Here is a 13,846-nt window from a genome sequence, read left to right on the forward strand (position 1 = left end):
GATGGCAATCTTCCTAAAATATATTTCACACTCTCTGCTCTCCTACAGAGAGAATCCTGAGCATAATGCATTCTCTGGATGACTCCAAGTTATCGTTCTGAACATCGATGATTGCACTGAGTTGTAACACAGTGTGCTCTCATGGGCATGGAGGTGTAAAGAGCTTTGTGCCCAATTCTAAATGCCCTAGAACTGCTGTGAATTTTTAGTTTTGTGTCTTCTATTGATAACATTTCTATCTCTCCCTTGGCAGCTCCTCTCTCAATTCTAATTGGCTGATCCTAATCTGCAATGGGCTGGAAAACCAGATATAATTGTGTGTAATGTAAGAGTAAATAGAGTGTGGGTGAAGTAGTCTTCTATGAATAAAGTCTATAAGCTTTGGGGTGTGAACTCTGCAACATTTATTTGGGCTGCTTACAGGCCTCTCAAAGTTCTTCCTATTTTATGGCTCCATTCCAGGTAAGCGAGATTGCCAGGAGCATGAGAAATAATGTGTTGTCAATGGAAGTATCATGCATTTTTTTTTCAAATAAGAATACTTGAAAGACTTTATAAAAGTCGTGATTCTGAGTAAATTGAGTTCAATAAAAGGGAGGAAGTAGCATTTTAAAAGACAAATTGATTGTTTTCAGACCACTCTCTCCTCACCCCCGATATCCCCTACCCTGGTAGTCACTGAAATTACACTCTCTACCACAAGTCATTTATGAAATTCCTCTTGAGAAGCCACCATAAAAGATGAAGAAAGGTTTCTAATGTTTGAGATGATAAAGAGTACTTGTAAAAGTGATAAGATAAACCGTTTCCTTGATAGACTGTTGGGAGGTAGGAAGGTAGGGGAGAATCCCATTTGGTAGCATATTGAGTCTCCAAACAGCCTGCCTCTTTTCAAAGGAAGCGAATCCCATGAAAAGTCTTCAGGCAACTGCATATGGGCCCTGTGGAGTTTATTAACTTGTTTTTCACCAAAGCCTAAATGTTGTAGATACAAATAACAGCAGTTGGGGGAGGGGAAGGAAAGAGAGGATGCTAGAACAAAATACTTATTACCACAGTGACATTAAGAACTTGGGCAACATTTACTTATAAGTTTTATTTCATATATATACATGTATATATATATGAAATGACTTATGAAGTCATCAAATTTTTATCCTTAAAAGAAAAAGCCAGAAAACAAGACCACAAATGACAAAACATCCTAGTTAGAGCCCAGATGGCTGCATAAAATAAATAGCCATTTCCTTGATGGAAGCATAGGCAATTTGGCTGTGTGAAGCTGCAATTCCAGCAGAGATCCTTGAAACAGATGTTGATATTGCTTGTGCATCAAAACTTTCTGAAACAGCAAGATGTTCAGGTAGCATGAAAGCACATAACTGGTGCCTTCCAATCCTTAAGTCAGTGTCATGGGGAGACAGTGCTTTCCCAAAGGGAGACTGCCTTGAGATACCTACAGCAGAACACACAGGAACAAAAACTTGGGAAGATAGAGGTCTTCTGTAGTTCTGTTACAGACTGGGAACATCTCCCAAATCTCCATGTTACGCCTGTTCATTTTGACCCTCCCGTTCTGCCTTCCTGTGTAGCTCTGCCTCCCTGAGGTCATGTCATAGAGAATGCTGCACCAGCTGATCCTTTGAGAGAAGATGAAGGGAGTGTAGAAAGGAGAGTGAAATTCTCTCATCTCAGGAGTAGTTGCCTACATGACGGTGGTTAAGACTTTGACAGATGGAGATAGGTGAGGAAAAGCCTTGCAGGTAGAGGGAGTGGCAGAAGCAAAGCCAGAGGTGAAAAAGAGTGTGATGTGTTTAGGGGCTGGTGACCAGAGACTGAAGGGTTTGTAGAGGGGAATGAAAGGTTGGAAAGAAGACTGGGAAAGTTTCATGAAAAAAAAAGATTGGAAAAATATGAATTCAAAAACACTTTTTTCAAGAAATCTTATGAAACTAGTGATAATTTACTTAAAGTTTTCCATTTGATATCTTATTTGGGAAGAATCACTGAATTCCAGTACCTCCAAAAACATTAACCCTTAGAATTAGTACAAGAATCTAACATTTTAAAAGATATGTGAGAACTATGTCTAGATACTCATGTTGCAACAGAAGAAAGGTTGGGGGAAAAAACTGTAACTGCAATGTATACATCTAAGGATAACCTGACCCCCTTGCTGTACAGTGGGAAAATAAAAAAATAAATAAATAAATAAAAGATATGTATCAAAAAATAAGTAAATAAAATTAAGATGCGTTTAAAATATATACTTATCAGAATAAAAGTCTTTCACAAATAGAAATTATATATCTTTTTTCATGTGTCCTATAAGATAAATATCATTGGCTTGAAAAAGATGTCACTAAAGATGCCTCAGATATTACAAAAAATAAGAAATTATGAGGAATTATATGCCGATAAAGTAGAAAATTTAGATAAAATGGATGAGTTCCTAGAAATTTTAACATACCAAAACTCATTTGACAAGAATTAGAAACCAAAGAATTGAATCACTAAGCAGGAGCCTTCCCACAAAGAAAACTTTGGGCCCAGATGGCTTCACTGGCAAATCCTACCAAATATTCAAGCAAGAAAAAAATTCCAGTTTTGCATAAGACCTTTCAGAGAACAGAAAATGAGTGAACATTCCCTGACTGTTTGATGAGGCCAGCTTAATTCTCATGGACAAAAACATTAAAAGAAAGAAAAAATGGAGGGTGATCTCATTCATCGTAAAAGATGTAAAAAACCTAACCAATGAGCTCAGCAGAAATGAATCCGACTAGTATTCTTGGGGAAGCGGGTTTGATCCCTGGCCTCAGTGGGTTAAGGATCCTGCATTGCCGTGAGCTGTGATGTAGGTCGCAGATGCAGCTTGGATGTGGCCTTGCTGTGGCTGTGGCTCTGGCTGATGCTGGTGCTGTTGCAGCTCCAATTTGACCCCTAGCCTGGGAAATTCCATGTCTATGCTGCGGGTGTGGGCCTAAAAAAAAAACCAAAAACCTAAAACCCAACCAAATATTAGCAAATAGAATTCAGCAATATATAAATAGGATAAATCATCATGACAAAGTAGAATGTATGAATGTATCCCAAGAATACCAGATTACTTTACCATGAGAAAGCCAAGCAGTGTAATTCACTGTATCAGCAAATTAAAGGAGAAAAATCATATCATCTCAATAGATGCAGTCAAATCATAATAAAACAACATTCTTTTATGATAAAAATTCTCAGCAAACTAGAAATAGAAGAAAATGCTTACAAGTCTGGGCTCATGTGGTAGGCTGTGAGAAATCCTGAATTCAAACCAAACGAGATGAAATATCACTTTTAGTGAGAATAAAAACTGACATGAATACTTTGAAAAATAACTTGACATTTTCTAATGAAGTGGAAAATGAAGTACAACTATGACTCAGAAAGTCTGCTCCTATGTATATCCCCTAAATCAATACATGCTCATAGTCCTGGTAACATTATTCCAAATTATGAAAAATGGGAAACAAACCAAATGGCAATAAGTAGACTGTATAAGTAAATTGTGGGATATTATAGAACAATAAAAAACAGATTAACTATAGCAAAGCACAACATAGATAAATCTTACAACTATTATGCTGAGTGAAAAAAAAACAAGACCAAAAGGAACATATAGTGGTTCCATTTATAGAAAATTCAAAACCATAGAAAACTACTGAAAGGTTTGAAACTGCATACATAAGTGGTTAAAGCATACAGAAAAGCAAGGAAATAGTTACTGTACAACTTAGCATAGTGACCTCCTTCAAGGGGCAATGGTGATCTGAAAGTGATACATAGGGGGTTCTGGGTACCAGGAATGATCTCTTATTTGGTTGACATGATGTTGTGGTTTAGATTTGTGATTTATATTATATGTATTTGGTCATTTAGATGATCAAAATATATTTCTCATATATATTTAGTCTTCTTTTTCCATGGTTCCTGGCTCTCAATTCCTAAAACCTTTGGAATTTCCTGTGATAAGAGCCATAAAAGTGTCTTTTGTTATGTTAATGAGGTGACCTTGGGAAAGTCCTTAGGTAACCTATGGGTAGGCTGCTGGTTGCCAGGAGAATTAACCACCTGATTAGAAGGTTGGAACTTTCAGTACCTCTTTCCCAACCTCTGGGGAGAGGGGCTGTAGATTGAGTTCAGTTGCCAAGGCCAGTAATTTAGTCCATCATGCTTAGGTAGTGAAGACTCTAAAAATCCGAAAGGACAAGGTTCAGCGAACTTCTGGGTTGGTGAACATGTGGAGGTGCTGGAAGACCCGTGCTCCCCTTTGCTGTGCTCTACCCTACGCATCCCTTTCACCTGGCTATTCCTGAGTTACATCCTTAGACTGTCAACTGTTGGTCTAGTAAAAATGTTTCTCTGAGTTATGTGAGCTGTTCTAGCAAATTAATTGAACCTGGGGTGAGGAAGTCATTAGAACCTCTAGTCTGTAGCTGGTCAGTGAGAAACACAGGTGATAACTTGGGCTTGAAACTGGCATCTGAAGTGGTGGGGTGGCTGTCTTGTAAGCCTGAGCACTTAACCTGTGGAATCTGATCCTATGCCTGGGTAGATGGCATCAAAATTAAGTTGCATTGTAGGATACTCAGTGTCTGGAGAATTGCTTGGTGGTGGTGGGCAAAACTTCCTCCCCACAATTTGGAAGCGGCATCTGGACACTTTTAGTTGGTATCAGAAATGAGGTTTGCTATAAAAAGGATCCAGCTCATGTAAACCTGTGGTTTAGGAAGAAAAAGGATGAAAGGGTGGGGGATGAGGAACCTTTGATTCTTTGGTGGCTACATGGTCACCAATGGTAATGCAGCAGCAGCTGTGCTGCGATTAGTTGCTAAGGGTAAATGTTACCAATGGAATATAGAAGTAGATCCAACTCTAGTGAAGTTTGGTTCACAGGTTGCATAAGGAAATACGTACTAATAAGACAAAGGCAAAATATTCAATCACTTGATTATTGTTCTCTGTAATAGCTAAACCAAAAGTAAAAGAAAAGTGCTGGGTCAGGCCTTGATGCTAAACAAAGCTTACATTTGGGTCAAGTCTGAGCTTGGGCCACTAGCTTAGCAACCCCACTAGGGTTGCTTAGAAAGGGAAGAATTATGTAAGGGAAGCAGAAAGTACCTCTGTGACCTCTGGTCCCAGAGACAGAAGTCAATGTAGGGGGAGAGGAAAACCAAGAAACTGTTGAAACGAGGGGTTATAGTGTGAAGGAGTTGTTTCATTTTGTAGATTGGTATCATCAGCTTCCTAAGGAACCTTTACTAAAATGGATCATGAGAGTAAATAATTTAGGAGCTGTGTATTTGGTTTTGAATGCTACAGGGTGGAAGAGCAAATTTGGGTCAATACAGGACTCACAGATCACTATGGAACAGTTACAGTTGGCTATTGTAGAAACTAAAATGGAGTCACTTACGTCAAGGACAAAATGGAGATGGTCAATGCAGGCACATAAAGGAAACTTAATGTAACCTTGCAGAAATTTACAGCTCTTCTCAGAAATCAGCAGAGGACACCAGCCTACCCCCAAAAGCCAATTCTGTTCATGCCATGTCTGGACTTCTCTGTTCTCCTAACTCATCTCTCCTTATCCAAACAGGGAAGAAGACCACTAGGCAACCAGTCAGCTGAAAATGCCAAAAAACTTAAGCATTTACCGCATACAAATCCCTTAGTCTGTGAGCAACTCAGAACTCATGGCTCCTGCAGCCTTGAGTTTCCTGGCTTGCAGGGCAAAAGCCTTGTAGTAAACTCATCTTTCTGCTTTGTTTTGTTTAGTATGCAGAGTTTGGGTTTTGACACTGTACATGATCCAGACACAAAGCAGGTTATTCCTGGGGGAACAGCCAGCCTGGTGGACTAGATAAAAGCCACTGAGAAGGGAGATTGTCTGTCACCTCCTATGAATGCCAAGTGGAATTCCCCAAATGAAGCAGCTGATAACGCTTCCTGTATAAGCCATGTAGGACTGGTTTTTTGATGACCAGGATGTTAACCCATTGAATATGCCCTTTACCCGGCTCATGGTAAATGCCATGTTTATCCAGGCCTCTTTCACATAGGCATCCCATATAACCTTATTGCTGCAAAATCAAAAAACAGTTATGGAGGATTTATCAAATTTGCCATCTCAGCTTCCTCTCTTGGGTCTTGCAGATGCTAATAAAAACATTTGGTTAATTAAGAGAATGGGAAGAGGCCGGGGAAGAGTCAAGGGACTCTTTCCAACCATGTAGAAAAATTTTAAAAGATTGTTAAGAACTGGAGTTCCTGTCATGGCTCAGTGGCTAACAAATCCGACTAGGAAACATGAGGTTGCGGGTTCGATCCCTGACCGTGCTCAGTGGGTTAAGGATCCGGCATTGCCGTGAGCTGTGGTGTAGGTCGCAGACGCGGCTCGGATCCTGTGTTGCTGTGGCTCTGGTGTAGGCTGGCAGCTACAGCTCCAATTCGACCCCTAGCCTGGGAACCTCCATATGTCACAGGAGTGGCCCAAGAAAATGGCAAAAAGCCAAAAAAAAAAAAAAAAAAGATTGTTAAGAACTAAGGTGAATAAAGAAAATAATGAAAGGGGCAGAACAAGAGGAATCAGAAAGGGAAGAATCCATCACAGGACTTGCCCCAGTAGGGTGCAGATTTTTAGATGGTTATTAAGAAATGGGATGAATAAAATGAACATTGATGGGGCTAAAACAAAGGTTGGGCAAAGGGAACCACTGCCGGTCACCCAGCATTAAAGGACCCCTAACAAGTTCACATTATTTACCCTTGTTTGGAGAAATTCTAAAAGCTTGAAGGCAAAGATTATAAGGAGAAACTTGACCAGCAATTGCTTGGAGCAGCAGTTTGGCCAACTAATCAAGCTGAAAATTGACAAAAGTGCCTGGGTATTTTGGCTTTACACCTTGTAGCTGCAGAACCAGCCCAAACTGGTCCTATCCTTTGTCTAACACGATACTGAGTCGCTTTTCAGAGCCAACAGAATAGAACCATGAGTTATGCAGCTGAAGCTTGCGGAGGGGAGAAAATTTTGACCTCAAATCGCATCCAGAACTAAAGGACACCCTACCCCCATCCCCCACCCCACAGAACCAAAGGACCAGGACCAGACCAGAACCTGAACATCAGAACCCTTTCAAGCCCTTTCAGAAGTGGAGGGTCCACCATCCAGGAAGATCCAGTGCTGAAGCCCTCTTTACCAGGCCCTACCATTAATGGCCAAGTTCCAAAGCCCTCCCATCAAAACCTGCCCCTGCCAGCACTTCTGCATACCAACTCATCCTCCCTAACTCTGAACTCTAGATCAGGGAGACAGATTTGCATCTTGCCTCCTCTCTCCTTACCACTCAGTCTTGCAAGCAAGCTTTCTTTTCTCAAAAGCCTGTGCTTTTGGCCTTAACACCCTCACTGAGGATGCAAAGCCTTTTGCACAAGGATGGGTAAAATAACGGTCAGGGGTGAAGAAGACAAGTTTCCAAGAATCCTTTACAGCGGGAGCCCCAAGAGTTGTGGTAGCAAAAACCATTGACGAAACCCTGACGGGCTACAGTTAGATTGAAAGAATGTGAAAGTGTAAGCTTGGTAGGATTATGAAAGTTGGAATACTTAAGCAGGCATTATGTACAGAAGTTGTGTCAACTTTACCTGCGTATTCTACAGGAATGGATATTATGTCTGGCTGGGGAGCACTTCCCGCGCCCGGTATTGTAAAACCCAAACCTGCTGAGGAGGTCCTAACAGAGACTACAGTTAGGAACATAATGGTTGATGGAATTAAAGTAAATGTTTGTAGGAGAGTCGGAATGTTTGAACTGGCTTTATGTGATGTGGCTGTCCCTCATTTACCTGATTGTGTTATGGGGATGGACCTTGCATCTGACAGGGAAACATTTCCTTTACCTAGTATGTAAAGCAGAGGGCATGGAAGTCCACCCTTCTGAGGAATATTAATTGGATATGCTAAATGGGAACCAGTAAGGTTTCCAGAGCCCACACAGTGTAGACTAAAAGCTGGAGTTCTGGTTGGGGACAAACTCTGTGTGCTAGCCATATGTGGAGTGCAGACTGGGGCTTATGGCAGAAACCTATGAGTGCCTCCCAGGGACAACTACTGGGACTTTGGACTAGAGAATTTCTGTTTGAGTGGCATTTACTACCTTGCTGTTGGACATTATTAATTAAAGGTACTCCTATGGCTGAAAGATATAAAGTGATCTTGAACCCAGAAATGTTCACAATGTCTTGGGTGATGTTAGAGAAACACTCTAATGGGGATGGCAGTGCCCAGAAGTGTCCCATAATAAAATGGAAATTGTTTATACAGGATCATGCTGCCTGGGGAATGCAAGGAGGAGATATTCACTAGCAGGGAGCCCCCTTTACCTAGGACTGACTCTGCAACTGCCAAAGAAGCTGTTGAATTCTATCATCACTTGGATAGTGTGCTATAAATAGCTCTTGACAAAGAGCTGCTTGGTTTGTGGACTGCAGTTCCAAGGTGAAAGGACAATATCCGGTTTTGGAGGCCATCACTCCAATAGAAGAAGGTAAAAAGAAATCAGCTCGGTGGGCTGAATTGCATGCTCTTTTCCCAGCAGTGATGGAAGAATTGAACAGTTGTAAAAGCCCCTATGCTTGGCTCTTTACTGACTCATGGGCAGTGGCCAATCATCTGGCCATATGGTCAAGCAGGAGGGTGTTGGAAACCTGACTTTTTAAAGGGATGCCCATGTAGGGCACAGCCGTATGGAAGTTTGAGAGTTGCATTAAAGTAGGACATGTCAGTGGCCATCATAAGAACCTCCTTCCAGGTTAGGAAGGTGATTGGAGTTGACAAGCAGGTATCACTGAGTGCTCATTTATAGTAGCTACCTGGGTCCATGAAATAAGTGGACGTCAGGGGCCTGCAGCAATGTGGAGATGGACTGAATCTAGACATATTCCTCTTGCACCATCTCAGGCACAAAATGCCAATAAGAACTGTTCTGTCTGCCAGTAAAAGTGACAGCGAATGCAGATGGCTATACAGGACATTCCCTAGTGGGAAGGCCCCAAGCATAGCTGGCAGTTCAGACGGATGCTGTTAGTCCGGGGGGTACAAATGGGTCCTGTCAGGAGTAGACACTGACCCTAGACTGGGCTTTGGTTACTCGGTGGTAGATGTAGAGGCTCTGAGTGCCATAAAAGAACTGGAACAGTAGATATTGCACCAGTTTGAATGGTTGAGCATCATTTCTTCACACCAAGAAACTCATTACCATTGATAATGTCCAACGTGGGCAGAGATGTCCTCAGGGTAATAGTTCAATAGAGAATTGGAATGGGCAGTTGGAACACTGGTTCTTTAAAATGAGGGAGAAATAAAGGCATGAAGGGCTGGGTGACATACCTTCACAAGTATGTACTCACGTTAACAGGAATATGAGTGGAGCTAAAGGACTGTCCCCATTGGTTAGATTATATTTTTCTTTTTTTTTTTTTCTGGGTTGAGGAAGGTGCTGGTATACTTTCTCCCCCATATCACCACAACTTTATCTTTTTTTCTGCAACTAAAGGTCTGGAAGCAGGGATGATTCCTAAGGAAGAAAGTTAGGATCCCTTACTATAAAACTATTATATAACTTAAAAGCTACAGACCCATTACTAGAAGCTCATTCAGTCATTAATAACTATCCAATCTATCATCATATCTTATGAAAATGTCTCCCAGGCTACTCAGGTTTTCAAGTTTCTAGCCAGTCCAATCTGTGTGTTTTTACCCTGTGTATCACAGTTCCTAAGGGCCTGATGGGCAGGATGTGCCTTCACCCTGTCTGCCAATTTGAGACTAACAGTCAATTCAGCTGTATTGCCTAGTGGTAAAAATAGCCCACTAGTTGCACCTATGTAACCTATGTAACGTTACTCTACATGAACAGGAGTGGATTGGGGGGAAGGAACTTTCTAGACTAGTATTGCTGCCTGCTATTCCTTGCTATTGTTATTGCTTGTTAGGCTGCTATTGCTACCAGCACAGTGGCCAAACCTAATGTCCTCTCCAAAAGTGGAAAAGTTAGGGTATAAAGGGAGATAAGGAAAAATAGCAGCTAATGAATAAATAAATGGGTTATGTTATGTAATGAGGGAAGCCCAATATTACATTAACATCTGTCTTGAAATAGGCTCAGAGCAAGAGGATATTATCTCTTAGCTCTAGTATACAGGTGGCATGAGAGATTAAAAAGACATATATTGCTGGGACCACTCCCGCTTTTGGAACTTGACCTAGATGGCAGTGTAGACAGGTCATACTTAGAGAGAGGCCTTTTAATGTAGTGATCATTGCTTTTAATATATCTAACCATTGCACTCAGAATCCCACTTGTAACTCTTCTGATTTCTAGTACATATAAAACACTTTATAAGATGCTCTTGAGGGCAACCAGGAAGATTACTATAAAAAGCATGAGCATTTTTCAGCACTGGCCCCAAGGAATCCTCAAGGGAAAGATGTCTGGATGTAAAGGCATTATCTTTAAGACCTCGGCTTGCACTATCTGATTTTTCCCTTTCCAGCATTCACAGTTGTAAAAAGTTCAACTGCACATAATGCCTGCCTGTCCACGTTTAGTTTCTGATCTTCAGCTACTAAAGCAGTCCTGGAGACTGAAACACAAATGAACACCCATTTTTTCCTCACCATGCAAACCTCTCACCAGGCTGCATCTACTCAGTAACCAATCTGGTTGGCTGTAGGTTTAGAGCACAATTTAATCACCATTGCTTTTTTGAATGTGCAGAGAGAGAATTATCTCTTGGCTGGGGTTAAATTGGTAAGGATTTCATGCTCTCATTTCTGATCCCTAGAAAATCTTCTGTACATCCGTAGGTTTTTTCCCCTTGATCTTCAAATAGGCATTGATTAGATATGTGGTGGCAAGTAACAGGGCATGGGCAGATATAAGTTGGGGCCATAGCATTGGAATATCCTCTAACTTCACAGAATGCAAGCCACTAATGGAATGTGAATGATCAAACTGAACGGAGGATAGGTCTTGGGGTCAACATGCATCCCTCACCTCCTGTTGTGGCCAGTCTCATTCTCTCTCCTCGCTTCTCTCCTGGGGAAATGTAAATGGATGAAAATGACTCTGAGAGAAAAAATATACTGATTTCTTTGCTGATATCCAGATCCAGTATTAGTACTTTTCTTTTTCCTATTAAAAAGTCTGTATCAGGATTACAGTCTAGTTGATATGGAAAGGATTCTGCTGAACTTCTAATGTGGTGGTCATCTAATTGGACTCTTGGGAGAGACTTCTCAGAGCCATCACAGAGGGGACTCTGGATACCCCCATCTCAATATAATCAGAACAACTCCACTTCCTTCATTTATTCATTGAGGAAATGTTTTCTTAACGACTACTATATGCTGGTCCCCCTCCTCTCTCTGTTTATACATATGTATTTGTGTGTGTGAGAGAATACCAAGGGGCAAGAGAGAGTATGAGTTTTGAGGAGCACTGAAAGGTGGGCCAGTATGCCTGAGTGTAGAGTATGCATGGGGAAGGTGTGAGGCTGCAGTGAAAGTATGTTTGGTGTGGTGGATCCCAGATCTCTGGATGTGTTAGATGTTATTTTCTTGGCAAAATTTGTTTGGGGACTGCTGTGAGTTATCCATGTCTATCTCAACAGTCCATTATCTCAGATGGCAGATACATTATCAACTGATAATTTGAGAGAATACCTAGGAGGGGGTGATGTGTCTTCAATAAAAGTGATTTATTATTTTATGTTAAAATTAAATTATTGAAATTTTAAATATTGATTTTTATTTTTTCCATTATAGCTGGTTTACAGTGTTCTGTCAATTTTCTACTGTACAGCAAGGTGACCCAATCACACATACACATATACATTCATCCTTGCAGATGGCAGATTGCAGAACTTATCGGCATCCAAGGTCACGTGAGACAATTCCTATAAATTTCCTATGTATCTATGTATCTATGTATCTGTCATCTATCCATCCATCCATCCTATTGGTTCTATTTCTCTGGAGAAGGCTATTTAATATAGGAAGTTAAGTATGACAAGAAAGTAAATGTGGGCTATTCATTTAGGAAGCTTTTAATTTCAAGTGGAAAGAAAGCTTAATTTCAAGGGAGAAAAAGAAAAAGAGGGAGAAAAAGAATATGATTTCAATAGCTAGAGATGCCTGTAGGGTGGAAGTTGATGATGCCATAGTTATTACTCATATAGGCCTGCTGAGATTGAGTTTGGGGCCATGAGAGATTTCCACGGTGAACACTCCTGAACCAAGAGGGAGTTTTAATAGCATGGAGGGGACTGATCATTACCCAAAAGATGCTCCCTAAGGAGCCAGGGATCTGTCTACTATAAGAGTAGTACTGAGGGTTTAAGGTCATGGGCCAAGAGCCAGGAAGCAGTGCCAGGGTGAGCTCTCTACGCACAAAACTGAAGAGCTGCTGGTCACACAGGTTTCAAGACAGCTTGTGGAGGAGGGACAGGAAGGGCTATAAATCACAAAGCCTAGTGAATAGGAGCAGGGGGTGAGCCAGAAACCTAAGTGATGATGTGAGAGAACAGAGCTCGCAGTGGGCCAGGTGGGGATAGGCAAGGCAAGTGCGGAATGACTCATTGGAAGGAAATTTTGAAGAAGGAGGGAGTGCCCCTGGCTCCTACCTTTTTGGTTCTTAAGGCTCTGGCTCTAAGTGTTACGGCCCAAGTTAAAGGCATGCAGCAGGACTGTGGAAACTGAATACTCTGATAGAGCCTTGGCGTGTCCCTGTAAGTTAGGACATTTCCTTGTAATGTTAGGCATTTCCCAGATAATGCAGACAGTAAAAATTGCTTTCAGTTTGGGCTAAATTAATAATAGATATTATGTAGATTTTCTGACTAGACCACAAGCCCTATAAGGGCAGGGCTTTTGTTCATCTGGTTTGTCCCTGTATCCTTACTGCTAGGAATAGTGTCTGGCTACAAGTAGGTGATCAGTTAATGCTGAATAAACTAGCAGCATGGCTAAATCAGCTTAAAATGAAGATCGGGGATTTGAGGAAGCAGTGTAAAGAGAACATGGACTAACTGATGCTGACGAGATAAACAAGCTTAGAGACACCAATAGTAAAGCCTTCAGAAGGATGTTGTGCAAGAGTTTAAGATCAAGAACAGGGAATTTTAACATCTTTTGAAACAGCTGAAAGCCAAGAATGGCAACAGAAGCCTCAGACCAGAGAGATCTTGAAAAGATGATGATTCAGCTAAAGCAAAAAGAAATACCCAACATGCATTTCCCTTCCCAGTAAACTTTGTGTTTTGCAAGTACTCTCACTGGACGGTAACATAGGTCTTTGAAAATGATCTGGAATTTCAGATTTGCTGATCTTAAAAAAGAATGTTCTCAAGGAAGTTGCTTTATACTGAGTAGGGAGAGGCAATAGATTGTATTGACAAATGAGTGGCTGCACACGTGTCGTACCGACATTAGCCACAATTAACAAACTTCAATGTGCCAGGCACTTTGTATACATTATTTCTGATCTCCTCAGCAATCCTCCAGGGTGAATGTTATCATCCCTATTATATAGATGGAGAAACTGAGAGGCTCAGAAGGAATAAGTACCGTGCTGTAGGTCCTGCACTAAGAGGTGGTAGAGCTGAGATTCTCAACCACTGTGTCTGTGCTCCTGCCTTATACCCAGACAGTTCTCCCACTAAAAAGGAACAGAAATAGCTGGAATCACCTCATGGATTTACCTTGATTAACTTTCTAGGGTCAAACAACAACAACAACAACAAAAAAATC

The 13,846-nt window shown here is 41.2% G+C and overlaps 1 protein-coding gene across 5 annotated transcripts in view; it reads left to right on the forward strand.

The window, feature by feature from the left end:
* Positions 1-13,846, forward strand: part of FMR1NB (FMR1 neighbor) — a 307,469-nt gene that overhangs the window by 59,865 nt on the left and 233,758 nt on the right. The window contains exon 6 of one of the 5 annotated variants that reach the window (XM_085006509.1): positions 11,864-12,193. The exons of the other annotated variants lie outside the window; for them this stretch is intronic. The gene's annotated coding sequence lies outside the window, so the exon portion shown is untranslated. Of the gene's footprint in view, positions 1-11,863; positions 12,194-13,846 lie in introns of those variants that run through there. 5 annotated transcript variants of the gene reach the window in all.

Source organism: Sus scrofa, chromosome X, assembly GCF_054392235.1.
Source record: "Sus scrofa isolate SSC_HxYL_T2T_F1_AM1 chromosome X, Sscrofa_HxYL_maternal_Yorkshire_Landrace_v2.0, whole genome shotgun sequence".
Taxonomy (NCBI): domain Eukaryota; kingdom Metazoa; phylum Chordata; class Mammalia; order Artiodactyla; family Suidae; genus Sus; species Sus scrofa.